We start from the raw sequence: 25,940 nt of genomic DNA, 5'->3' as shown, positions 1-25,940 counted from the left end.
GCCGGGCTATAGCTGTCCTAGTCACCTTGAGGTAGTGCTAGTTGGTAGGATGCCAGAAGGGATAGCCTGTTAACGTTGTCAGGAATCCTGGAGAGGGTCTGCGCTAGGCTGACCAAGATAGGTAGACGCCCAAGTACTGCATGGAAGCCCCAGAGTACTCTAGCCCATTCCAGACCACTTACCTAAGGGAGCACAGACTGGGAGGAAGGAGATACAGCAGACACTGAGAGAGTGAGCCTAGCCTGAGATAGTGCAACATGAGTCCAGCCTACATTAGGTACACAAGGTGGTGCATCAGGGCAATCTTTATTGTACCGGTATGGCAGCTGCCCCGCAGAGAGGAGCTCCATATACAATCAGAACAAACACCGCAATGCAAGATGGCGACGGCGTTGGAGTCAGTAGTAATGCTCAATCAGTCCGTTGTGTGTACAGAGGACATGGGACAATTGATGAAGCGGTACTACAGTCTTCGTCAGAAAGACGGAGAGGAGCTATCTGAGTTCCTCCTGCGGATTGGAGCAGTCTTGTGGGAGATGCGGAGAAGGGATCATATTACGGCCACCGAAGTGGATGTGTTCTGTTGTGATCAATTTCTGAGAGGAACGATACCTGACCATCCTGTTGTGGTCATGATGAGGTGCTCTTGGATGCGGGGTGACCCCCTTTCCTGGAAGTGGCTAGTGGAGAAGATAGAGAAACACAAAGTTACAACTGCTGCTAATATGGATAGCAGAGCGACCCAAAATGGCGGTTCCCGCTTCCCTGGGAGACCGCGTGAGCCAGTTGCAGAAAATGCTGCAAATGCTAAAATTGCAGAAACTTGTCCGGGATTGGCGGGAAAACCTAAAACCCACCCCCGCCAGCCGAGTGACGCCGTGCAGAGCCAGAGTCACTCCTTGAAAGAGTGTGCCGCCCCTCCTTTAAATTCCACCAGGGGGAGCGATAGTTTTGAGCAGTCATCAGCCATTTCTGTTCACCAGGAGGAGGAGCCGGGACTCTATATCACTATGAGTCCTGCTGAAGTTCAGGCTGTCTTCAGGGAGAAGTTACTTAGTGCCTCCCATGACCAACACCCAGCTGTGGTGATGCCCCAGCCGGCGGACCACACCAGTGAAGCTGGAGATAAGGAATCACCTGCCCCGTTATCTATGGAACAGGAGAGACCACTGTGCAAAGTGTCTCCTGTAACCAGCACAACAAAGAGCGAGATAGACATTGGGGTATATCCCTATTTATTGCCAGGAGGCTCCCTGGTAGTCAAGGCGGGAGTGGACACAGCCATGCTGACGGCTGAAGCCCCGCGTGCGGCCTGCACCGAACCAGTTGATCCCGGAGAATGGGGATCGCTCCTAATGATCGCAACGGAGCCTAGAGAGAAAGGGGTCTACAACCGCGGTGAGAACCCGGAACCTCACCGTCGGTCCCCTGTGGAAGTGCCACTACTAGCGTCGGAGTCTGCTTCATCGGACGAGGAGCAGGCAAGCCCGACATCGGTGGTGATGCGCCTACCAGCGGCCCACTACAGCGGTGCTGCAAAAGAACCAGCACTTACCTGTGTCGCAGCGGAGCGGAGTCTCGAGGTGCCGAGATCGCCTGTGCGGAGACAACCGGAGCGGCGGAGTCCCATGGCCGTGGTGACTTACAGCGCGGAAAGAGGAGAAGATCCCATCCCGAGCCGACGGAGCGGTGAGATACATCCTTACCCTCCCCAGGCGCCGGTGGTGGCAACGGCGGAGGAAGGCCTAGCCCAGGCCCGAGCGGAGCGGAGAGCAGAACCATCACTTCCGGCGGCGGATATCGTTGTGGAGGAAGAGATCCCGCATGGGGATCCATCGCAAGATGGCGGAGTATCCGGTTCCGGTGATGACGTTACTTCCGGCGGAGGTAGCGGAACGACCAGAGAGAGAACCACAACGCCTCGGCGATCGGGCAGTGCTTCCCGATCACCTGTGACAACAAAGAGCTGGCAGGCTGCGAGGGGAGCCGAGAAGGGTGAGGCTCAGCCAGCGGTGAGTCCTCGCAATGATACGGGACAATCCAAGGGTAGAGAGCGGGTCGGAACCCCGCGGATGCCCATTTCCTGTCCCTATGCCCAACCCTATGCCCTAGCTAAAGCCCCTGTCCCTGTCACCTTTTCCTGTGGGTCCACATCCAGTTTGGGAGTGTCGGAAGGGTCCCAGGAAATCGGTGAGGAACGGACTGGGGAGAGACTGAACAGCTATGCCTCTGATGGTGGGTCGAGGGGTGGAGGGCAGTTGGGAAAAGTATCCGAGTCCCGATGGGTACCTAGTGTGGCCGTAGTTAAGTCTCAGGATAGCTCCAAACAAGAGAGGTGGTCTAGGCCTCTTTCATCAAGGACCTCTGGGGTATCTTCTTGGGGGGATACAGAGGAGGGGGACTCACTAGAGTGGGGGTCTGAGGAACGTAAGGAGACCCGATGGTGGGCTCCCTTATTTGAGGGATACGTGGGGTGGATGGACCGCACACGGTTCTTACTACAGAAAGAGGACGTAGTGGACTATTGGTGGGCGGTGGGGGAATTTACACCGGCCCAGAGGAAGAGGGAGATGCAGGAATGATGGTTTCAGATATGTCAGCATAATATAGAGCCTATGGGGCCTGGGATATTATCTGACCCCGTGGACACAGACGAGCCCCTGTCATCGGTGTTGCCAGGGAGGGCAGGGAACGCAGAGCTGACTAGGAGCAGCCGGGCCGAGAGGGCTATTATAGCCATGTACAAACACTCGCATGGCCTGGAATACCCATACGTCCCTGAGCCCCTCATGGAGGGAGAAATTGAGTTTAAGATGGGTTCCACTGGTGAGGATAGGGGATATGGCACTGATAAGGAGGAAGGATCAGGGGAAGAAGATTGGGATCCTGGCGGGTTACATGAGGAGTGTCACCCAGAGGGTTACAGCATTGCTGCTCTAAACCCAGTGGACCATGCTGTGCGTAGGCCACCTTAAGAGGGTATGGTAGTACCTCTAATGGATACTCCATAAGGGAGTAATCCTGGTTGTTATACATATGTGTGTACATATGTATGTAAATACTATATATGTAATAATCTATCTATACAGTGCTTTACAGTAGCTAAGAGAAAAATAACTAATATGAAACCAGATAACAAAGATATTGCATTATAATGAGATTAGTAACACAAATATCAAGCCAGGACTGCCGTCAGGTTTACAGAAGAGTAAAACCATTCATCTATAAAAGAAAATGCACTGAAAATGCTCTCACATTATACCATGCTATTGTTTATTTGTAAAGCGGCAACATATTTCCACAGCCCGGAACAGTGGGGATACAGAGATTATATATATATATATATATATATATGTAACCATGCTGGTGAGGTGTCATATGTCCCATAGGAAGTGACAACATGCTGTGTGCCCACGGTTAGTGACATCAGAGATGTGCCTGTTCCTAGGTGATATAAGACACAGCACTGTCTAAAGTTAGTTTAGTTCCTGTTGCTGTGCTGCCTCTGTTCAGTAAGAGGCACATGGAGGTCTGCAACATTGTTGCAGTAGTCTGATGCAGAGCTGTGAGTCTGGCAGCACAAGGCAGACAGAGAAAAGCTGTTGGAGTGTTATGTAAGAGCTATGAGACAAGGAGCAAGTCTGAGTGCAGGCTTGGGAGGAGACAGCTTATAAGACTGTGACCAGGGACCTGGCACAGGGACTATCTCCCTAAAGGGGAGATAGGGAACCCACCAATAAAGGTAAGAGACACCTTTCAAAGGGAAGTGCGGTGAACATGGGAGGCTGAATACACCCCATTGTGGAGGGCAGCTGGCCCACTGTACTAATAAAGATGTTCCTGATTAACAACACTCTCGTGTGCAAGTGTGGAGTTATTGCACAGAGAGAAGCACCACAGAGGAGTTCCTCATCAGACTCATCCCAAGCGGACGCCGGGATCCTAATGAGGTGGAGGCGCTGCACTGGATATAGGTAGGACTCAGCACACTACCTCAGCTGCCTGTCTGGGTTGGCAAATCCCCACACACCATCATGCGGGAGATTCAGGCGTCCTGTTGCCAACAGGTGCACCACCAGACATCACACTGTAATGGGGACTGGCTAGACCACAGGGGCCAATATGAGATTGGGTGGGTCAGGCCAGTTCAGAAAATCCGTTACATATATATATATTTATATATATTATATGTAGCGCACTTTCCCCCACCCCCGGGAGATGTGTGGCTACAGTGTATGGGTGGGGTGCAATACCTGTGGCTCACAGGAGATCTGAGTCTCCACTGCTGGGAATCTGGGGTGTACCTGAGTCGATGTTCGGTAGCGCCTCCATCTGTAGCGGGAATCTACTATGTGGAATGACCCCGTTACAGGAACTCCATGCAGCAAAACACACTTTATAAAGTATAACAGTTTTAATGCACAGCCTTATTATATACGTATACATCCACCCGGGCACGCACGACCGGATGTCTCACACCCAATGCACAGTCCCACACCTAAGGGGCCCTCGGGCACCCAACCATCCTGGTATTCCCGAATAAGTAGTCCCACCCAAAATGTGTAGGTCAGCGCTGCCCACTAGAACTGAGGTGTACGTTGGTGCACTTGGTGTGTTGAGGTACCTGCCGGGTGGTTCCACACCCGGGCGCACTGCAGCTGTAGGATGGGATCCATGGATCCGGAGTGGTCAACCGCGACGCCTCCGCCTATACGGTGGGTGTATTGTACCACCTTTAATAGTCTCTGTAGCAGCAGGTGTCTGGTCCCAGACCACTTGAGGCCAGGATGCAGCCTCGTCCTGGCTTGGTCCCTATCACTGGTACTACAGGGGCAGTGTCCCTATCAAATGGGCCTGTCCCTAGAACAACCACAAGCTGAAATGGAGTCGGGGCCTAGCTTGCATCTAACAGGGGGTATCTGGCCTAGTGCAGGTGCCACAGACACCTGCACACACAACCTACCCCTTCCTTGTCCCAGCACCCACTGGCGCGCGGAGTATAAATTCCTTGAGCAGGGGAATCCGAGAGCCCAATTGGCTCTCTCGTGCCATGTGGTTATCAGCCCTGCTGCATTCTGGGGGCTGTAGTCCCCGTAGAGCCCTCTCTGGCTAATGGCCACCCTGCAGCTTCTGCACATGCGCGACTCCCTTTCTAATGGCCCCTGCACCGGGGACCTATCTGCGCATGTGTAACTCACTGCGCATGCACGCACATAATCAGTATGGCGGCGCCCTGAGCGCTCGCTCCCCACTGAGCTTCGGCGATGCGCTCGCCCGGCGCATCCTCCCTGCGCAGCCACACTCTCCCTAGCTGCAGCGGCGGTAATGGGGAAGCCAGGGAGAATACCCAGAGGGGGAACCGGGCTATATTTATAAACAGAATTACACACCAAATAAGGACTGTGACAGGACCTTTCTCTGGTTTAAAAAGGCAGCGCACCAAAAGCCTGTCTGCAGCTGATGATTCCAACAAGGAGCTGGTTAATGGTAGCTAGAGTAAATGAAACCAGTCTCCACCTGGCTCATCAAGCAGGTTTAAAGGGGTTAACTTTCAGTTAATGAAAGTTATTGCATAGCTAACTACTTTACATGTTACTACAGGTAAAATGGGCTGTGTCTCTAAACACTTCTGGCAGCTTCTTACTAGAGTCCTGCGTAGCACATCCCTGCTCACCCTCGCAGAACCCGGAAGAGTATTAGCCAAGTACGCATTTGGAAACATGCTGCGGATAGCCATCACTGAGGCCTCTTTGTGGCGGCAAACATATATTATATATGCGCTATCCATCTGTTTATTTGCGCGGTTCAACCAATGAGGCCAACACAGCTTGTTTCTGAGCATATTTTGTTGTTAAGATGCTATTATTCTTTAAAGTAAAGTAGCAGTCAACAGATGACATGGTTGACGAATTACAAACACAATAAGGTTATTTATTAATTTTTATTGTATGATCACGTGCATTGTTCATATTCGGTATTGCTTTAATTATTAATGCATTAACATATTGTACTATTTTATACTGACGTCTAATATATCTGTATTATTGGAAACAAAAAGATGAAAATTAGATATAATATGATATGCTGCTGCTGCTGCTGCTGCTGCTGCTGCTGCTGCTGCTGCTGCTGCTGCTGCTGCTGCTGCTGCTGCTGCTGCTGCTGCTGCTGCTGCTGCTGCTGCTGCTGCTGCTGCCCTGGAATCCTCCCATGTTCACTGCTGATCACGTGTCCAATGGGTAGCTCGGAGCTCGCTTGCTCTTGTCTGCTGGCAGACATGGCTGGCTGCTGCTCCGAGCGCTGGATGAGCAGCGGCACCGCCATTACCGGGAGGAGAAGATAGAGACACAGAGAGAAAGACAGGTACGGGAAGAGAGGTGGGACAGTGTGTGCTGCTGTGTGCAGCATACAGACAGAGGTACAGGAGGAGACGAGGGATACTATGTACTGCTGTGTGCACAGTATGCAGGGAGTGAGGGCACTGCGTGGGGTGTAAACAACAGATCTGTATTTATTTATTTATACATACATATGTGTGTGTATTTAAGGTCATTCATGTACAATATATACGATAAACAATATATATATAACAAGTGCTAGAAGCTATTTCACACACATTGATATACATACAAATGTTCAATTAATGGTATATACATTTACTCTCTCAATTCTTTGCTTGTCATTTACCTGTGCACAGCATCACACCATACAATGCTACCTTAAATGATAGTATATTAATATATATGTATTACTTTGTATGTTATAAAACAACAACAACAATACATGCAGTTTTTTTTACAACTTTACAATAGCATGTAAATACATTACAAACAATGGGAATACGTGCAACAGGTAAATAACAATATACCTCAATAAGGAGGCCTGACCCAAAGAGCTTACACTCTAAATATATATATTTATATATACACAACCATATCATATGGGTTATCTTGGATTTTATATTTATATCTATATATCCTCTGCTGGTACTTGTGACTGTCTTCGCAAGTGACAGCTGACAGGTAGTGGTTTATATGTGGCCTGTTTCCATGACACCAATGTCGGCCAAGCAGAGAGCTGTGTGTCTGTGACCTGCACTGAATGGACAGGTCTGATTGGACGCTGTCACATCCATAGTGCAAAGCAAAGCCCACTGTAACCCTTACTATAGACATATATACCACACTATAACCCTCAATTCACCCATAGTATACAATATAACACACCAGAACTCCCCAGACTCATTACTTTATAACAAACCATCACTAGGGAGAAGGAGCGACTAGGTGGGTAAAGACACTGACTCTGTAAGCAATAACACCGAGTTTGAATCAGGGGTACCTGGTTCAACACCATGTGTCAGCTCCTTGTGACCTTGGGCAAGTCACTTTCATCTCCCTGTGCCTCAGGCACCAGAAGTATAGATTGTAAACTCAGGCAGGGACTGATAGGAAAAATTCCTATGTGCTGCGTACCGCACACTGTGCTGCAATTGGAAAGCTCTTTGAGTCCCATTGGGCAAAAAAAAGCGCTATATGAAATAAAGTTATTGTTGTTGTTCAAGCTGCCGTTTAAAACTTTTTTTTGTTAAATCAATATGTGCATCAATACAATATACACACTGACAAGTGATTAGCTAAGTTGCTGATTGATGACATTCGTCTGGGAGTTCACTAAATGCATCTTGGGTAATCTTCTGCTGCACTGATAGTAAGTTCTGTGTGGAAGATCATGTGACCAGGCACGCACTAGATTCAATTGGTTCACTGCTAGAGAGGGCAGGGCTCAAAAAGGTGATGCTGTTTCAGAAGGGAATGTGACTTTGTAAATGGTTGCTATAGGAACACAAATGCCTGTTACATTACAACAGGGGGGGGCGCAACATTTTCTAGGAGGGGCTCGTGGTTACAGATGCCCCACACTCTTCCCCAAGGCATTTAAAATAAATACCGGGAGAGGCGTGAGGCCTCTGTAACTTATCTTACCTGGTTTCAGCTGGCTCTTCGTCAAAGTGGCATCAAATGATGCAGCGGGGTCATGTGACGTGACATTACATGACCCGCTACCTGAACAAGCTCCTCACCCCTACCACATGCAGCACTTATCACCTGAGATCAGACTCCAAAAGACTGTTCATGGTCCCAAGGCTCAACAAAGTATCCGGCCGTTCCTCCTTCTCTTACCGTGCACCCCAAAACTGGAACAACCTACCAGAGACTCTCACATCCACCACCAGTTTAAATTCTTTCAAATCTAAGGCTGTCTCACATTTTAATCTGATCTGTAACTGTTTCATTCGCCCATAACATATATTTTCTTTAACTGTGCATGCAATGTCTTGTATATAATATATACCCTGTTCATTTATGTAACTGTATTTGTAACCATGTATTATTTGTCTTAACTCTGTGCCCAGGACATACTTGAAAACAAGAGGTAACTCTCAATGTATTACTTCCTGGTAAAATATTTGATAAATAAATAAATAATTTGACGCCGGGTCCTAGGATGGGGGGGGAGGGGGTTTGGTGTGAGCGCTTAGGCTGCCAGGCAGGGGGGCGCAGCTCAGAAACTTTGCGCACCACTGCATTAGAATACATTAAAAATGTCTTTAAAATTGTTTATTTTTTTAAATGCTACTATTTTTTCATAGTACAGAACTGATTTATTTAAAAAAAATATACATGCAGGATAATGCTTGAACTGCAGCTTTAAAGTTATTATTAATTAACACACAATCGCCCATAATCTGAAGAAGCTTAGAAGCCAGCAAATATGTTTTGCCAGAGCTTGGTAAAAGAGAAAGGGAGGGTATTCTCTCCGGGTAACTGTCATATACACACTGACAGACACCCTTTTCCACCCTTGTCCCTAACTATATACCCCACCATTACCCATAATATATGTAATACACCATAATAAACCATAATACACCATAACCCTCCATCGCCCATAGTATAAAACCAGTGCTCCTAAAATGTCCCCTCTGGTGCCTGTGCGCAGTAATGACTGCCACCTGCAACAGTGCTCCCAACCATGTCAAAGCTGGATCTGGCATGCTGGTACCGGCCGCTATTGACATGTCAAGTCATCACCACTGGTCAGTGTGCACTGGGGGTGGAGGGAAGAGGGGTCAGAGATTAGGAGCAATGCGATGGCCGGGGCCAGAGATAGAGCCCTCCTGTAGTACAATGTGTGAGGGGGGACAATAACATTGTATAACATACAAAATACCTGCATATTAAGACAAACTGAGACAAAGGGTCCCTGCCCCAAGGAGCTTACAATCATTTAGGCCAAATTCTGAAACATTATTTTAAACATGATACATAGAACAAGGTAAGCAGGTATGATATTAATAATATTGCTGAGTCTCTTAACATTTTATTGTAGAGTACACATTTCTTGCTGTATTACTCTAACATGCTACTTTATGGTTTGTACATTGATTCGTTGTATGTACAAACACTGCAGAACTATGTTCTTCTATTAGTTATGTTTAAATTTGTGCTTGAATCTTCCACTGGATAGAACAGGAAGCAAACCCAAGGCCAGTTCTTGTACAAACTTTTTACTTCCCCTCATTCATCCTGATGAGTGTTACCCATTGTCACTGATCAGTGAGTTGAGGTGGAGGGACAGCTGGGGGATGGTGGCCAAATGTTTAACGGTCGCATCATTTCCTGGGACATGTCCATGCTGGCAGGTAGGGGTCCCGTGACCTCAGAAGACAGGACTCTCAGTGAGGGATTTTATCATAGCTACAAGGTGTGGATCAGTGTCTTTAGTGTCAAACGAGTGGTGGTTCTCTGACGTAAGTGGGTTTTGTTCTTGATGTTGAAGAATGCGATCAGCCTCTGTATGGTTGGGGGCAGCCATTTAAAAATGATACATGGGAAGCACTGGTGATCCATGGGAAATGCATCAGCATTATTCCTAGGTGATATCCATGTGGTTTTTTTTTTGAGGGGGTGGGATTCTAAAGTGTAACCTAGACTTGAAAACATTGCAGAAATTCCAGCTTTTTATGTATTGAATATTTCTTAATGTCGTTTCTGGAAATAGGCTTCCATGTCTAATTTTGACAAGATATCCAAATGTTCTCAATGGACTGTTAAGAATGGCAGATTTTATACAGCTAATTGCGTTCATAATACCTTGGCCCCAATAAATGTTAATTCGTGGACTGTACCTCTGGATTCTGTGCATCTAATATAATTGATTGTTCTTGTATAGCGCTGCTAGTTTTACGTAGCGCTTTACAGAGACATTTTGCAGATACAGTCCCTGCCCCATAGAGCTTAAAGTCTATGTGTTTTTGGTGCCTGAGGCACAGGGAGATAAAGTGACTGGCCCAAGGTCACACGGAGCCGACATCAGGAATTGAACCTGGTTTCTTTGCTTTAAACTCAGTGCCAGGCAGTGTCTGCCGTTCCTTCTCCCTAGCTGGACTCATATTGAGTATTTTTTTTTAATATATATAATGGTGTCCGTATATATATTATATATATATATATATATACACACACACACACACACACACACACACACACACACACACACACACACACACACACACACACTTTTTTAATTTATTTTTTTAAATGTGCCAAAAATATGACTTCAAGTAAACAGACCTCAGGTTACTTCCCATCTACATGAAGCCATTCTCCTCTTACTCATTACATCACATAATCATGGTTGAGGTCATGGAAATAAATGTAAAATGTCATTTGTAATGTAATTAAAGTGTGCTGAGTTATGGGCCTCTATTATGCTTTGCTGTTGGAGCTAATTGTGGTCCGTATATTTTGCTAAAAGAACGTCGCCATGATCCCGATTTCTGAAAAGCAGCATTAATACATTGCATTCACTTTCTTCAGTTGACATTTGGTAATTGAGAAATTAAGAGCAATTTCAATAAACACTTGTGGAATATTTATGAAAGGATTTTGAATGCAGAACTGCAGCTGAATAAAGGGGGTTGTTGATCCCCCGAAACCTTGAGGAATTAACTCTCTGTTTTTCATCCAGAAATAGATAACCAAGTGTGTATGTGAAAAAGGGGTCTTTTAGACCATTTATTGAATATAGAAACGATCGACAGAGCTTGACGTTTCATGGTGTTATTCCTTCCTCGGGTGTTATACTAAGGCTGCGGCTCCGCTGGCGCTGACCGCGCTCATGCTTGAGAGCGGTGACGTCACCAGCTCTCCAAGCATGAGAGCCGGGTGTCCTCGCTATTTCTGAAGCGCGAGCGGGGGGGCATTGCGGGCAAATTGAGCGCGCCTGAAAGTTAAAAAAAATTTGTTTACCCAAGCGTGGGTGAGTGTGTGCCCGTGCATGAGCGCGCGCACAACGTGAGCGTGGATGTGACGATCCACATTGACTAAGGTAAGTGCGCAAAGCGCTCAGCGCCAGCGGGGACTCGGCCTAACACCTTGAATTTTGTGTCTGCTGATCTTTTGTATCTTTTTCTAGTGCAGGGCAAGTGTATAATTTTCTGGATATGAACCCTCTGTCTCAACAAGCTGCAAAACAATGTTAATTTGCCCTAGTTTGCGCACCCCTGTATTAAATGACATCTAAGGAAAAAATGAAAAACAGAATACACTATTGCCACGGGAGACCATGCAGTTTAACCCTTTTTACCAGGATCATTCATTGAGCAAAACAAGATAATGAAATAAATTGTAATTTATTCGAACAAATTCGCTTAAACACTATGATACACAAAATACAGACAAAAACACAGTTTCTGGGGGTCGAAAAGTAGACTCTCCTAGGTGTAGGGAACCCTAAATAAGAGTTTTACCCTGACCGGGAATCTCCTGGTTCCCAAATCTGTGTGAAGTTCCACACACCACCGCTCCCTTCTCTTCTGAGAACTTGGACTTTTCTTGACTGCGAGCTTTCACTGATTTTTTTGGAACCGAAATCGGCATCAAATCCCAGCCGCGACCACTACGTTCGATTTTGAGAACTTGACCGCAAAAAGCTGGACTTAGAATCTGGCAGGCAGGCGTTCCTGATTTGATATCGAAGGCGGTTACTCTGCTATTAGCGCAAGAGCAACTTTGAAAAGCCTGCGCTCTTACTACTGGGAAACTCTAAACTCATTGACTCAGACATTTCTTATAGTATTCTGAGTTTCATTCTTGAAACTCGGCAGCCAATCATTACGTGGGAACTTTCTCAGTAGCCAATCAGAGCCAAGCCGGGTCAGTGGGAAATATGGAATTGCCAAGGGACATGCGCGTTTGCCACCTCCGTCCCTGGCTATCTCAATGCCACCCGCTGGGTGAAGCTACACTAGGTCTGGCAGAACAAATGGCAGCCCAGACGACTGCCATTGTCCTCCGGACCTGGGTACTTGTGCCCTTCCCTGCCACCCAAATGGCTTTCACACCTTTTGGCATCTCTGGCTACTTTGAAATCCGATGTCCAGCAGACATACTGGCGACTATGGGTTAGCCCTGACAGTCTGTTTGGGCATCGGTTCTGAAAGTCCAAGCGCCTTACAGTACACAACAGTACATTACAATGTAATAATAAACTGTACTTTAATAAATCCCTAAGTCTCTGGGTATGGGGAATAGAATAGAAAGATGTACTTTTATTTCTATCCGCCTTTATTCCACACACACTGTCTATTGGACTTAGACTGGACTCTGAGAGTCCCCTCACAACCTTATCTACGGTTGGAGCACCCACAAATCCAATACAAGTTATGGGCTACCTGGGCATTAACTGGGGTACCCCCCTTAACCTAGGGATCCCTTCAGTTACAGGGACACTTTTCATCCCTGTGTCCCGTTTACCTTTCTGGGCTACGCTGAAGCAGGGAACGTTAGCAGTGAGTCGCGCTTGCGTTTTCAAAGGGAGATATTGCCGGGACAATGTGCCTACATGTATCCAGGAATAAGGCATGTTTCCTGGGTACATTTTTAGGAGAACCAATAACTCCGTACCCCAACTACCTAGGCACATTCTGACAACAATTCCTCCACAAAACCCCCATTGAAACTTATGCCCTAGCAATCCCTGTACACTGACATGCCCGGAAGGATAAAAACACATAAAATATTCTGATTACATGCGGTATGTAAAAACAGTACACTGTTACTGGGTCCAAGAGCTAACTCTCTTGGACCCTTAGGCCCCGGACATGTTAGGTGCTTGCTGGCGGAAGCGCGCTGAGGTACGCTCCCGCTCAGCACTGAGCCCCTACAGCCGCAATTAGAGCGGAAGCGCAGGTCTTGGGGAATTTAAAATTCCCCCGCTTGCCGGCGAAACAGGCCGGTCACGTGAGCGGTTTGCCCAATGAGGGCGAACCAGCTCAGTGACGTCACTGGCCCGCCCCCGGCCAGTGACGCGCCCGCCCCCGGACCGCCCTGTGACGGCTGCTGAGAGCGCTTGCGGTAAGCAACCGCAAGGCCAGGGAAAGCACCCGCTTTCCCTGAGCCTCAGCGCGCCTCAGCACGCCAGCGGTAAGCGTGTCCGAGGCCTTATACGGATCAAGGGTAACCAAAAACTGTCTTAACCTTTATTTGAGAGCTCGGTTTCCCCCTACCATCACAACTATTACTTGTTTTCATTTGATGTGTGTTTGTCAAATTTTGGGGGGTAGTCCACATTTAAATGACATGTAGCCTTTCCAATGTTTTGTAGTGAGTAGCATGGCAAACCGCTGCATGTTAGTTTTGAAATTTCTCTTAACTTGAACACTTCTCTTTCTCTCTCACTTCCAACATAACGCTACAAATGACAAAGGCCCCAGCCCCTGCTATTTTGACGTGGCCGATAAAAGGTTAATTGATGTTTTCAAAGCGTGCCCTGCGACCATTCATCAGATATTAATTCATCTTGTAGCGGAGGACGTGTAAGTCATTACAAGAAGGGGCCATGAAGGATGTGTTTTCTCTGCAATGTATATGTATATCTTCATTTCCTCCCATTATCCTCCAGCCTCCTGACCACAAGCCAGCTGCAGTGATGACTGTAGGAGGAGGAGGAGGAGGGCGGCTCTGCCTGCACACACTCATCCCTCCCCATCCTGCCCTTCAGCCGAGTGACAGCTCCTCAGCGTTGCGTGCGAGTGAGTTCAGCTGGTGCTGTGTGGTCCGGGTGTGTGGTCCCCCAGCCTTCGGAGAGGCTGCTAACAGGGTCGATGAGAGCGAGCAACACTGTTTACATTGATTCGTTTCTGATGCCGGATCAGTGCCCAGTGTTTCTCCTGAGCTTGAATCCACAGTTTCAATCCCCCACAGCTGCAGAGCACTGACAAATAGGCTCCTTTCGCTCCCGTTACCAGCAAGTGCCTGCTGTTTGCTCGGCCTTTTTCAACTAAAACAACACTGCCGAGCGCCTGGTTTACTTGAACCCTTTAATTGGCCGGTAGCCTGAAAATAGTTGTTTTTGCGTCATATTTTCTTTTTTGAAAGACTTTCTTAAAAGCTACGATGGACTATGAATTCTTGTAGTGAAAGAAAAAAGCGAAAAAATAAAAACGGGTTCAGGAAATAAGTTCAAATTGTAGAAGAACTTTATCTTTCCGAGGGAAGGCGAAAGTGTTGGCAAGGAATGCAAGGTGGATCATTGAGAGAGAGAAATGAAAAAGCCATACCTAATTTAACAGTTGTAGATCTGTTATGGCAAATACATTGACAGATCCTTATTTATTTATTTTTTACATATATTCACCAAGCATGTTTCAACCTCTCATGTTCAAGGCAGGTATATGTTTTTTTTATCTTTCTAACTTCAGCTGCTTGGAGCAAGAGACACTGAGCCTTCGCTTGCGCATTGAACAATCAGTAGCCACTTGCAAAAACTTCAACCCCAAGAAAAGCTCTATCGTACAATGCGATGGAGGGCCATCATTTCACATTTTATTACTCTTCCTCTGTGACCTTACGTGAACTACGTAAGATTTTGACATCCTTGGAAAAAACATATCGGCCCTATAGCTTAAAAAAATAACCCCCCCTGCTATAGTATATATATTTTTTACAGTGCAAGTGATGTACAGATACAGGTATTTTATCTTTGCAGGAATCGCCTTTTTCACTGCTCAATAGTTGTAACCTACGCCCCGTAGACACCCCTACCATAGGGCAGTGTGATTGTCACATTTTTGCAATACATTTTTAGATCGCGATTTCTGTGTCAGTGTTGTGGTGTACCATAGCACAGGGGTGCTCAACTCCAGTCCTCAAGACCCCCAACAGGTCAGGTTTTCAGGATATCCCTCCTTCAGCACAGGTGTCACAATCAGTCCCTGCTTGAGCACTGGTGGCTCAGTCAGAGGCTCAGTCTTGGAGTCGTGTTGAAGCTGGGATATCCTGAAAACCTGACCTTAGAGCAGGGGTGCACAAAGTTTCCTTCATGCGTCCCTCTGTCTCCTCTCCCCTCCGGCTGCCCCCTCCCCCCCCACCCCTGCACGGCTCCCACGTCAAATGATGCCGGGGGGTCATGTGACATCACCTTGCCATGGTGACATCACATGACCACGCAACGTCATTTGATGTCGGGTTGCCATGGAGACGTGTCGCTGGAAAGTAAGGTAAGTAAAAAGTTACAGGCCTCGCACGATCCCCGGCATTTATTTTAAATGCCTTCAGGGAAGCACAGGGCCTCTGTAACAGCCGTGCCCCCCCCCCCCCTCCAGAAAATCTCCCGCCCCCCACTTTGCGCACCACTGCTATAGAGCATACCAAAAGTTGAATTCTAAATTGGTGTTGGTACCATATGCATATTTGGTCATGCGACCTTCGCAATCTACTGTACAGGCAGTCCTCGTTTTACAACGCTTCGCTTTACAACGAATGGCTTATCCAACGCTATGCAATGCATACCTATGTTCATTTTTACAACGACAAAACGGCTTATCCAACGCTCTTACGACGCTTTGCAACGTTGTGTGTGTGTGTGTGTGTGTGTATACACACACACACACACACACAAACACACACACACACACACACATACACATAAACAACATTGCAAAGCGTCGTAAGAGCGTATATATATATATATATAATATTATACTATATAATATATTATTTATTATGTTATATTATATAATACAGTATATACATTATATAATTTATGTGTGTGCTACATATCTTATTGCCTGCGTAAAATATTTGGTGTATTTTAGTGTTAAAAATGCCTTCAGGAACGGAACCTTTCATTTAAACAGTGTTCCTATGGGAAAACGTGTTCGCTTTACAACGTTTCGCTTTACAATGCCATTTTGAGTAACACATTGTGTCCGATAACCGAGGACTGCCTGTAATTGTATGCAAAAATAGGGAATAATTTTTCAACTTTGCAATGTAATATGGCTATCTGAATTATGTCTGGAAGAGCTATGTCACACACTATAAAACTTAATTTTGTCCACTTTAAAAAATATATAACATTCAATACATTTTCTTCTTGCTTAGTTAATGTTTTTACATGAAAAAGGGGTGGTGGGTGCCAAAGCAGCACAAGACCGATTTTAATGCAACATTATTTTCTCATGTAATTATTTTATTTATAACATGTTTTATCACAAAGTAATACATTGAGAGTTACCTCTCATTTTCAAGTATGTCCTGGGCACAGAGTTATGATAATACATGGTTGCATTAAATGAATAGTGGTAATACATTCAATTTACAGACGGTTCATGAACAGTTACAGATAATATAAGATTATGGGTATGTAACAATTAGAGACCAGGTTAAAACTGTGTTAGAGGTAGGATAGGCCTGCAATGTTGTGTTCGGAGAAGTCCTGCCCCTATGATCTTACAATCTATATAATTACAGTGTGGGATGCTGATCGCCATGAGTTTTATTTTTACAAATATGGGGTTCCCTTTATTGACAGAAGATACTACCACAGTCACTTAAGGCTGACTACATATTTGTGGGAATATAATTTGTCTGTGTGGTCTTGTGAAATAGAAGTGTTCAAATACATTGGATATGCCAATATATATGCAGCGTATTTTGGAGTTGATTTTCATAAAACACCATATATAGAAGTACCCATGAGTGTAAGCATTCATCCTGAATGTTCGGACAGATCCCTTATAGTATTCCCCCCTACCATCAAGGTCGAACTCCGGGGCGACCAGGTCCTGTTTTTTCTGGCTGACGACAGTGGAACACCCTGACTAGGGCTGGTGCATGAAGTTCTTGAGACTTCACCCAGGTCCTTTCCTCAGGACCATACCCCTTCCAGTCCACCAGATACTGAACGGATCTCCTGGAGATACAAGAGTCAAGTATTTGTTGTACCTCATACTTAATTTGACCATCAACGGTTACCGGAGTAGGAAAGTGATTTTTCACCACAGGTTTCAGAAGGAATACGAGCAACGTGGTGGGAATTTTTAATGAAGAGGGAAGCTCCAGTTCATAAGTCACCTCATTGATCTTCCGGACGATATTGTAGGGACCAATGAATCGTGGTCCGAGTTTATCAGAAGATTGGTGTAGATGGATGTTCCGTGTTGAGAGCCATAATTTAACCCCGGTGGAGTATGGGTGTGATGGCCTTCGATGTTTATCCGCTGGCTTTTTTTGTCTCTCAGTGGCTGAGTGAATGGTTGCCTGAATCCCCTTCCGAAGGTCCTGTAAGTTCTGTGCCCTGGTATCAGCCGTTGGAACACCTGTTGCTGGAGAATGAATGGGAAGGGTGCGGGGATGATAACCACATGCTGCAAAAAACGGAGAACAGCCCAGAGAATCATGAGCTAAACTGTTGCGTACAAATTCTGCCAGCGGTAGGAGTTCTGCCCAATCATTCTGATGTTCGTTAATGTAACATCTGTGGTATTGCTTCAAGGATTGGTTGGTGCGCTCAGTTTGCCATTGGATTTCCGGTGGTAGGCAGACGAAAAGGGAAGGTCAATCCCCAATCACCTGCAGAACGCCTTCCAAAACTTCGAAATTAACTGGGACCCCCTGTCCGAGACGATCTGTAAAGGCAATCCATGCAGACGAAATACCTCTTTGGTGATAATGTCCGCCATCTCAGAAGAAGAGGGAAGTTTTTTAAGGGGTACAAAATGGGCCTGATTCGTAAAACGATCAACAATAACAAGAATTGTCGTCGTACCCTGAGACGGGGAAGTTCCACAATAAAGTCCATAGATAGGTGTGTGCAGGGATTAGAGGGTATCGGCAATGGTTGCAGAAGCCCACAGGGCAGTGTTCGGGGAACCTTAGTTTGGCACATACACTGCAGGCTGAGACGAAGTCCTGTACCTCCATTTTGAATTTTGGCCACCAAAAAGTCCTCTCAAGAAGTTCACATGTTTTCTGAAACCTCGGGTGGCCTGCAAGTTTAGATTCGTGTCCCCATCGTAGGACCTCCCAGCCAGAGTAAAGGAGGAATGAAAAGTTTGGATGGAGGATTCGCTATTCCAGAAGGCACCTTGTTCTGGGCTTTCTGAATACGATGGAGGATCGTAATAGCTGACACAATTTTTGATGAGGGAATGATGAGGCCGTTGTCTGTAGAATCGGTGTTGTCTGTGGAGAACTGGTATGATAGAGCATCCGCTTTTACATTTTTGGAACTCGGGCGGTAGGAGATTATGTAGTTGAAGCGGCTAAAAAAAAGTGCCCATCTAGTCTGACGGGTGTTTAGCCTGCATGGCCCCTCAAGGTATTTTAAGTTTTTATCGTCTGTAAGTATTGTGACTGGTACGGTGGTTCCCTCAAGAAGATGTCTCCATTCCTCCAGAGCCATTTTTACGGCTAGGAGTTCACGATTGCCTACATCGTAATTGTGTTCCGCAGAGGTACATTTCTTTGAGAAAAAGGAATACGGATGTAACTGACCCTAAAACTCGCTTCTCTGTGACAGGACTGCGCCTGCACCCATGTCGGAGGCACCCACCATTGATAAAAGGATGGCGAGGATCGGGGTGTTTCAAGATGAGTGCAGATGAAAAGATCTTCTTAAGCTTCAGAAACGCCGCTTTGGCCTGTGGGGACCAGTTCGTGTGATCTGCCTGTTTCTTTGTCATGGCTGTGATAGGTGCAACAATTTTGGAGAAGTCCCGTATGAATCGCCTGTAGTAATTCGCGAATCCCAGGATAGCTTTTAGTCCTTTAGGTACTTGCCAATCCAGAACAGCAGAATCCTTGGCAGGGTCCATTTCCAGGCCCTGAGCAGAGATGATGTATCCGAGAAAAGAAAGGCGGGATTTCTCGAAATGTCGCGAAGAGGTTATTATCCAGGAGGCATTTTAAGGACCACCCTCAACTGCTGATGATGTTGTTCCAGAGTTTTAGAATAAATGAGGATATCGTCGAGGTATACAATCACGGAGGAGTCTAACATGTCTCTTAAAATTTTGTTCACAAAAAACTGGAAGACTGTGGGTGCATTGGCGAAGGGCATCACCAGGTACTCCGTGTCTGTCGCGTGTGTTGAAAGCAGTTTTCCACTCGTCACCCTGTCTTATCCTTATAAGGTTATAAGCTCCTCTAAGATCGAGTTTGGTAAAAACAGTTGCCCCACGCAGGCGGTCAAAAAGTTAATTGATCAGGGGAGAGGGTACCGGTTCTTGATGATCTTATTCAAACCCCAGTAATCCGTACAAGGTCTTAATGACTCGTCCTTCTTTGCCACAAAGAAGAAACCTGCACCAGCAGGAGAACACGATTTACGAAAGAATCACCACTTCAGATTCTCGTCAATGTTATGTCCTCATCGCCTTGGTTTCAGGTTTGGAAAGAGGATACGTACGTCCACGAGGACTAGTCATCCCAGGAAGGTCGATCGCACGGTCGATGTACAGGTAATTCTTCAGCCTGTCCCTTGTCAAATACCCGCCTTAGATCGGAGTAACAGGCTTGGAGACCGGGTAAGGCCTCCAGTTCTTGATGATTAGGGTACATAAGCAACGTCAAGCTGTAGGTTTCATGGGTAACAGGTCCAGAGCTCAAAGGGGAACCGTCAACGACTTCCATCCTTATCGGAGACTCTTTGGGTGGGGATGGCACCAAATAAGTCTTGGCAAATTCTATGTCCATAAAATTTCCGCCAGCCCCTGAGTCAATCGTGGTGGTGGAGAGACGACGAGTTCCTTCCTCGAGAATAACAGGAACAAGAAGGTGTGGCTGTGTAGGTGGGGACTCCTCTTGATCCTGAGCTGTGGAGAATACCATTTGGGAAATGGCATGAAGCTACTCTCTCCTAGGGCCCTGAACCGATTGCCGGGACATGGTTGGGCAGTTGGCAAGATAGTGCCCTGAATTCCCGCAATATAGGCAGAGGCCCTCCGAATGGCCGTTCTTCGGGGGAAATAGGTCCACGAATGGTATCCACCTACATTGGCTCGGCTTCAGGGAGTGAAACCAGCGGTGGTTCTGGAAAATGCGGACGTATCAGCTGTTCTCCAACCAGGGTTGTTAAACATGCTTCCCTGTGTCTCCATTCTCCTTTCCGTGATCCTTCTGTCTATTTGTATGCATAGACGGAGAAAGTCCTCAAAATCCTCTGGAGCCGTAACCCATGCAAGTTTATCTTTGATTTGCCCAGAGACACCACTGCGAAAATGAAATCGATGTGCAGCTTCATTCCAATTAGTGTCAGCAACCCATCTACCGAATTCTGTGGTATATTCTGCTGCCAGCGTCCTCCTTGACGAAGATTTACCAATACGGTTTCGGCAGTTGCGCAACGATTAGGATCGTCAAACATCAGCTTCATGGCATCTTCGAATTCCTGCAGGTCCCTTAGAATTAGACTATCCTGCTCCAACATTGGGGTGACCCAAGCAAGGGCCTCATCTTTGAGAAGAGAGATGATCATCCCAACCTTGAGAGAGTCCGTGGGATAAGAGGGTAGGTTGCATCAGAAACTGGAGTCTGCACTGGTTAAGAAACCCTTGGAAATGGTGTGGGTCCCCACTGAACTTCTCCGGAAGAGAAAGGCGGCAGGTAGGTTGGACCGGCCCATCATATTTTGGGGGAACACAAAAGCAGTGGGAGTGCCTGCTGCTTCTATTATATATTAGTACATGCACACAAAACAAAACAACAACCCATACATGTGTGTGTGTGTGTGTGTGTGTGTGTGTGTGTATATATATACATACATACATATATATACACATATATACACACAATAATAACAATCATCTGTTCCTTAGCAGGTCTTCAAATTAGGTAAATACAACCTCAGATGAACAACACATGACATATTACATTGTGTCATGATTTATTTAACAAAAATAAAGCCAAAATGGAGAAGCTATGTGTGAATGGATTGCTGCACACCCTGGTAGCGACGACTCCACCATTGAGATTTATCTCATCCATGCTGTTATTAATTGATCTCTTGTGCGTGTATGTCCAAGGGACCTTTTTTTCATTTTTTTAATTAAATTTCCTTACGGTATCACTCTATGGAGCTTGCGCTTCTTTTTCTTTTTTTCATATATATATATATATATATATATTATGTATGCTGGGTGATAATGATGAAAGGCGGGGTTGCAGACCTGTCTAAGACATGCAAATGAACACACAGTAATATTTCCATTTGCTATATGCTTTGCTGTGGAGGGTTTTTGTCACTTTTTTTACCCACCATAACTTATATATATATATATATATATATATATATATATATATATATCTATATCTATCTATCTACATAGTTATCTATCTCACACGCATGCGCGCACACACACGTATATACATTGCTTGGACTGAAGCTTTAAGGAGTAGCGATTCTTATTACATCATACAGTAGATACATCATGTTTTACATTTGCCAATTGGATATAGATTGGCTCATAATATATTATATTTTAGCTCAAGCAATCATAAAGCTGCTGGTCCATGTTGGAACCCTAATGTAGTATCAATGAATTAAATGCCTTTTCGGCAGAGAAGAGCTTCAGATCACTTTCTAAAGGAGTACTATTTTTCACTTCGTAAGGTATTGCAAGATCTATTGGATATCTATAGACTAGGTGTGCCAAGTGGACTTTCTTGTGTAGCAATCAAGATGTTGCTTTCCCCTTCCGATATGTTGCAAAGATTTCATTTTTTTTTAACACAGCTTTTTCATCTGAACTGATTTTTTATTGTTAGTAAAATAAACTTGCACTGGCGCTAATATCGGTTGGAATTTCAGCATTGTTTAGCTTGTTCTCTTCACGGTATTTTCTGGCAGACGTTGCGGGAATAGTCTTGATGCTGTTGATGCGATGTGTTAAGGGTCTGGACATTTTAATTCCGTGGGGAAGGATATAGAGGGGTAAAGAAGGGGAGAGGCTTAACCCTTTATGTGCTTGTACGCATCTTCTGGTTTGAAGATAGATGCTTTGCATTGATGTCAGACCAATGCCAAGCAACATGTACTTAGTCTGTGTGTCTTAGCGGTGTGCATCTTTCGATGACTGAGGAGACATTGCTTGAAAGACACACAGCAAGTTAAGTTTCTAGGCAGGTCTGCAAACCCGGTGATGATGGGGAAAGGCGGGGTTGCAGACCTGCCTAAGACATGCAGATGAGCATACAGTTGTATTTGCATATTTGCTTTCCTGTGGAGGGTTTTTGTCACTTTTTTTACTCACCATAACTTAACTCAGTATTATGGTTTAGCCTATCCCATAGCCTCTCATGCATACCCAGTTAAAATCAACCCCACACTGATGAGACCCATCACGGTCGAAACAGCTGTCTGTGGGTGGTTTTCTGGGTATGCACCTTAACCCTGGCTGTGCTCAAAGCTGTGACCATGCAGCAAGCATGCATATAAGTATCACAGAGGAGTGCTACTGAGCATGGCAATATATATTTCAAACCAGAGACAGAACATGAAACACAGACATAGCTCAGTGCACATCCAGTGAAACTTATACAAGGTACAGTTCCTAAATATATATGTACAGATATCTATTAAATAAAATGGTCTTTTAGTTTAACATTTTGGCCAAAGTGTTGTAAGTCCCTGAGCCACTACACGGCAGACCACATCTCAAGGGTCCCTAACACTAATATAAATTCTTAATAACCTGTGCATTACCAGGAAGAATGATTTATAATAAATCTGTCAAAATTAGTTGCATAGTTCTAAGTCTGATTGAAGCTTTTATTAACCTGTACATTACCAGGAAAAGCACTCTGTATTAGATTTGTCACAATCATACTGCAAGCAAGCATAGGTGAGTGGCATCAGCAGGGTCCTTCCGACTCTACGCGTTTCGCTGTCTGTCGCTTTGTCAGACAGCGAAACGCATAGTCGGAAGCGCCCTGCTGATGCCACTCACCTATGCCTGTCCACACTTGAGGTCCCCTTCAAATCGGTGAAATTTGAAAGCGCCGTGATACCGGAAGTGCATTGCCGAGAACCGGAAGTGACGTGACGGGAGACCAGTGTGGAGGGGTGAGAGCCTGGAAGCAGCGTTCGCTTTTCGTATGTGCCCTATGTATGGTTATTTGATGTAAGCATACATATTTATGTTAGTAGATATTAAAGTGTCATACTTTTATTGGTACACACTTTGTTTGGCTTTCTCGGTTCCCCACATATGGTTGGTTGCCTTGTATCCTGAGTGACATGCAGTCACAGTGAGCCAGTTTATCCCTAAGGCCCAGGCCATAGAGGTGTGGGGAGAGCGGAGGCGCGCTAACGCTGAGGCTCGCCTGCTTCAGTCAGCGCGATTGCACGGACTTGCAGGCGAGCCAGCGTGCGCGGGGGGAGCCGGTGGGAGGTGGTTGGAGGCGGGGCAGTGACGTCGCTGGGGAAATTGCCCGCGACGCTCTGATGTCAATGTCACGGCGCCGTGACGTTGACGCTGCTGTGCTGTGATTGGAGGTTTTCAGCTGACAGCGCGCTGAAAAACAGCTTGGCGCTCGGCTGAAACCTCCAACTCTTCAGCATGCCTGCGGACGCTCGCGTGAGCCCCCTCTCAAGACATCCTCATTGAGGATGCAGGGGCTCAGCGCGGAGCGTCCGCACGCCTCAGCATGCTGGTCCATCTATGGACGCAGCCTAAGGCCTCGGGCATGGGTCAGCGCTTATGCGCTGACCCGTGCTGATGCGTGCTGCTGCTCGGCAGTGAGCCCCTGCAGTCGCAATGAGAGCGGCTTTAGTAGGGGCTCGCGCACGCTTCCGCAAGCGTGTGTCTTATGAAAATTTTACTTTTTCACGCTCATGGGAGCGCAGGGCCGGTCACGTAAGCGGTTCACCCAATGAGGGCGAACCAGCTCCGTGACGTCACTGACCCGCCCCCGTACGGCGCACTAATCAAGGCCAGGGAAAGCACCCGCTTTCCCTCAGCCTCAGCGCGCCTCCGCACAGGCTGAGTCACTATGGACTCAGCCTAAGATTACGAAGCACAGGAAGAATTGGCATTACCCACCTATCTCACCACTACTGCCCACCTGAGTTTGGGCTACGTGCGTGATTTTTTCAGAGGAAATGTGAGTCCTGATTTTATAGAATAAAGGGTAAAGATGGCGGATTCCAGCGCAACTGCGGATGACTGACTCAGAGAGGCTGCTGGGATACTTCAACAACTTTATTAGTCCAAACACACAAGGGCTAACACCGCATTCTCCCCCTCCAAACTGATTTTATAGAAGTCTGCAGAATTTGAATTATCTTCATAAGACATTGTTGCACTATTTTGTGTCTTCTTTCATTCCACATACCACCACGGATTGAGTTGCGCTCCCCTTCAACTTCCACACGTTCCAGCAAGAGGGTTTCCTGTAAACCATCCTTCTAAGGGTTTTGAGCAGCATTTCTTTATTTCCACTATTTTTTGCACTTGTGTTGCACTTTATACCTTTATTATTGTTTATATATTCACAGTCACATTCTAAGTCACTATTCACTTTGGTTTTTGGTTTTGATTAACATTATAAATCTCCGTTAGAGCGCTGTTTAAAAGTTTTTTTTCAGAAATTCTTTGCAGGCCCTTACTGCAATGCAGAGTTAGTGGTGGAATTTCATTGGAATTGAATTGAAATTCCAGTTTGTTCAATCATGCGTGTGTAAAAATAATACATTTTTTTGTCGGTCCCCCGCTTATAAATTGTTCTCATTTACACCAAATTATACAATTTTCAAGTCCTGCTCTGCTTCTCTCTGAAAAGCAGAATCTCAAAGGGAAGTAAAAGTGGCCAACAGGGATTGTGATATAGACTAGAATAAATACAGTCTGAAGGGCATTTGTGATTTAACATTCAATCTCTTGTAAAATGCTTACAGCTTTAAGATCTTTTGGGAAAACGAAATTAAACCTACGATAGTTTTACAGTGATGAGAGCTTTTCCCCCCAATGAAACCAATAGCTGAAAGACAAGGGTTTATTAGTACTCTGTGGAAACATAACGTAAATCTATCGCTGTGGAGCTAGACAAAAGGGAAGTATTTAAAGCAGTACCTAGTATAAGTGGTAAAATGAATAGCCATATAAAAGTGGTTCCAGTTTCTGAAAACGTGAAGATCCATGTAATTTAATCTTTTCTGGTGGACCAAGTTACTAGGTGGTCTTTCTGCTCATCATGACTACAACATCGCCTGGCTCTGGAAGTTCCTATAAGTACTCTGGTCGAGAGCAGGCTTGATACCAGCAGCCTCATGTCGGTCTGTTATACTCAAATCTGGGTCTTGTCCTGAGTTGGCCGGAAAGTCATGCAGGCCTGATTTTAAAAAAAAATAATAAAAAATTCATTTTTAACAATTTTGTTTTGATGATTCAAAAAGTTTTAGCAATCCTTTATTCAGATTTATTTCTTACGGAAATATAAACTTTGTGCTTGTAGGAGTGTTAAAGTTATTCAGAAATATTGTACGCAAGCTTTCAGATCCACATTGGTCCCCTCCTTAATTGTACACTTGAAATCCCTCTCCAGCAATGTCCTTTTGACATTGTGTATTTTTTATGTTGGGCCAATAACCTTATT

General features: G+C 45.7%; 1 protein-coding gene across 3 annotated transcripts in view; it reads left to right on the top strand.

Annotated features, from left to right (window-relative positions):
- The first annotated feature begins 6,222 nt into the window (after nucleotides 1-6,222).
- The window catches only part of EXOC2 (exocyst complex component 2), a 156,927-nt gene continuing 137,209 nt past the window's right edge, over nucleotides 6,223-25,940 (top strand). Inside the window, exon 1 of one of the 3 annotated variants that reach the window (XM_075585813.1) lies at nucleotides 6,223-6,360. The gene's annotated coding sequence lies outside the window, so the exon portion shown is untranslated. Of the gene's footprint in view, nucleotides 6,361-14,073; nucleotides 14,096-25,940 lie in introns of those variants that run through there. The other 2 variants (XM_075585815.1, XM_075585814.1) reach the window with 2 other exon arrangements.

Source organism: Ascaphus truei, chromosome 2, assembly GCF_040206685.1.
Source record: "Ascaphus truei isolate aAscTru1 chromosome 2, aAscTru1.hap1, whole genome shotgun sequence".
In the NCBI taxonomy this organism is placed as follows: Eukaryota; Metazoa; Chordata; class Amphibia; order Anura; family Ascaphidae; genus Ascaphus; species Ascaphus truei.
This window is presented reverse-complemented; position numbering and strand designations above follow the sequence as displayed.